The sequence below is a fragment of the Somniosus microcephalus genome, unplaced genomic scaffold, assembly GCF_052327205.1.
Source record: "Somniosus microcephalus isolate GS21.2 unplaced genomic scaffold, FLI_Smic_1.0 unresolved_chr1, whole genome shotgun sequence".
Lineage (NCBI taxonomy): Eukaryota > Metazoa > Chordata > Chondrichthyes > Squaliformes > Somniosidae > Somniosus > Somniosus microcephalus.
The window spans coordinates 175,367,654-175,370,510 of NW_028225179.1; positions in this window are offsets into that span (position 1 = coordinate 175,367,654).

The window sequence follows — 2,857 nt, forward strand, 5'->3', positions numbered from 1 at the left end:
TCGGTGAGTGAGGGGTGACTGAGAGTCGGTGAGTGAGGGGGGACTGAGAGTCGGTGAGTGGGGGGGGACTGAGAGTCGGTGAGTGAGGGGGGACTGAGAGTCGGTGAGTGAGGGTGGACTGAGAGTCGGTGAGTGAGGGTGGACTGAGAGTCGGTGAGTGAGTGAGGACTGAGAGTCGGTGAGTGAGAGGGGACTGAGCGTCGGTGAGTGAGGGGGGACTGAGAGTCGGTGAGTGAGGGAGGACTGAGAGTCGGTGAGTGAGGGAGGACTGAGCGTCGGTGAGTGAGGGGGCACTGAGAGTCGGTGAGTGAGGGGGGACTGAGAGTCGGTGAGTGAGGGAGGACTGAGAGTCGGTGAGTGAGGGGGGACTGAGCGTCGGTGAGTGAGGGAGGACTGAGCGTCGGTGAGTGAGGGAGGACTGAGAGTCGGTGAGTGAGGGGGGACTGAGCGTCGGTGAGTGAGGGGGGACTGAGCGTCGGTGAGTGAGGGAGGACTGAGAGTCGGTGAGTGAGGGGGGACTGAGCGTCGGTGAGTGAGGGGGGACTGAGCGTCGGTGAGTGAGGGGGTACTGAGAGTCAGTGAGTGAGGGGGGACTGAGAGTCGGTGAGTGAGGGGGCACTGGAGTCGGTGAGTGAGGGGGGACTGAGAGTCGGTGAGTGAGGGGGGACTGAGAGTCGGTGAGTGAGGGGGGACTGAGAGTCGGTGAGTGAGGGGGGACTGAGAGTGGGTGAGTGAGGGGGGACTGAGTCGGTGAGCGAGGGGGACTGAGAGTCGGTGAGTGAGGGGGGACTGAGAGTCGGTGAGTGAGGGGGGACTGAGAGTCGGTGAGTGAGGGGGGACTGAGAGTCGGTGAGTGAGGGGGGACTGAGAGACGGTGAGTGTGGGGGACTGAGAGTCGGTGAGTGAGTGGGGACTGAGAGTCGGTGAGTGAGGGGGGACAGAGTCGGTGAGTGAGGCGGGACTGAGTGTCGGTGAGTGAGGTGGGGACTTAGAGTCGGTGAGTGAGGGGGGACTGAGTCGGTGAGTGAGGGGGGACTGAGAGTCGTTGAGTGAGGGGGGACTGTGAGTCGGTGAGTGAGCGGGGACTGAGAATCGGTGAGTGAGGGGGGACTGAGAGTCGGTGAGTGAGGAGGTACTGAGAGTCGGTGAGTGAGGGGGAACTGAGTCGGTGAGTGAGGGGGGACTCAGAGTCGGTGAGTGAGGGGGGACTGAGAGTCTGTGAGTGAGGGGGGGACTGAGAGTCGGTGAGTGAGGGGGGACTGAGAGACGGTGAGTGAGGTGGGAGTGAGTGTCGGTGAGTGAGGGGGGACTTAGAGTCGGTGAGTGAGGGGGGACTGAGAGTCGGTGACTGAGGGGGGACTGAGAGTCGGTGAGTGGGGGGGACTGAGTCGGTGAGTGAGGGGCGACTGAGAGTCGGTGAGTGAGGAGGGACTGAGAGTCGATGACTGAGGGATGACTGAGTGTCGGCGACTGAGGGAGGACTGAGTGTCGGTGAGTGAGGCGGTCTGAGAGTCGGTGAGTGAGGGGGTACTAAGAGTGTGTGAGTGAGTGGGACTGAGAGTCGGTGAGTGAGGGGGGACTGAGAGTCGGTGAGGGGGGACTGAGAGTCGGTGAGTGAGGGGGGACTGGGACGGTGAGTGAGGGGGGACTGAGTGGGTGAGTGAGGGGGGACTGAGTCGGTGAGTGTGGGGGGACTGAGTCGGTGAGTGAGGGGGGACTGAGTCGGTGAGTGAGGGGGGACTGAGTCGGTGAGTGAGGGGGGACTGAGTCGGTGAGTGAGGGGGGACTGAGTCGGTGAGTGAGGGGGAACTGAGTCGGTGAGTGAGGGGGGACTGAGTCGGTGAGTGAGGGGGGACTGAGTCGGTGAGTGAGGGGGGACTGAGTCGGTGAGTGAGAGTGGACTGAGTCGGTGAGTGAGGGGGGACTGAGTCGGTGAGTGAGGGGGGACTCAGTCGGTGAGTGAGGGGGGACTGGGTCGGTGAGTTGGGGGGGACTGAGTCGGTGAGTGAGGGGGGACTGCCTCGGTGAGTGAGGGGGGACTGAGTCGGTGAGTGAGGGGGGACTGAGTCGGTGAGTGAGGGGGGACTGAGTCGGCAAGTGAGGGGGGACTGAGTCGGTGAGTGAGGGGGGACTGAGTCTCGGTGAGTGAGGGGGGACTGAGAGTCGGTGATTGAGGGGGCACTGAGAGTCTGTGAGTGAGGGGGAACTGAGAGTCTGTGAGTGAGGGGGGACTGAGAGTCGGTGAGTGAGGGGGGACTGAGAGTCGGTGAGTGAGGGGGACTGAGAGTCGGTGAGTGAGGGGGACTGAGAGTCGGTGAGTGAGGGGGGACTGAGAGTCGGTGAGTGATGGTGGACTGAGAGTCGGTGAGTGAGGGGGGACTGAGCGTCGGTGAGTGAGGGGGGACTGAGCGTCGGTGAGTGAGGGGGGACTGAGCGTCGGTGAGTGAGGGAGGACTGAGCGTCGGTGAGTGAGGGAGGACTGAGAGTCGGTGAGTGAGGGGGGACTGAGCGTCGGTGAGTGAGGGGGGACTGAGCGTCGGTGAGTGAGGGAGGACTGAGAGTCGGTGAGTGAGGGGGGACTGAGCGTCGGTGAGTGAGGGGGGACTGAGCGTCGGTGAGTGAGGGGGTACTGAGAGTCAGTGAGTGAGGGGGGACTGAGAGTCGGTGAGTGAGGGGGCACTGGAGTCGGTGAGTGAGGGGGGACTGAGAGTCGGTGAGTGAGGGGGGACTGAGAGTCGGTGAGTGAGGGGGGACTGAGAGTCGGTGAGTGAGGGGGGACTGAGAGTGGGTGAGTGAGGGGGGACTGAGTCGGTGAGCGAGGGGGACTGAGAGTCGGTGAGTGAGGGGGGACTGAGTG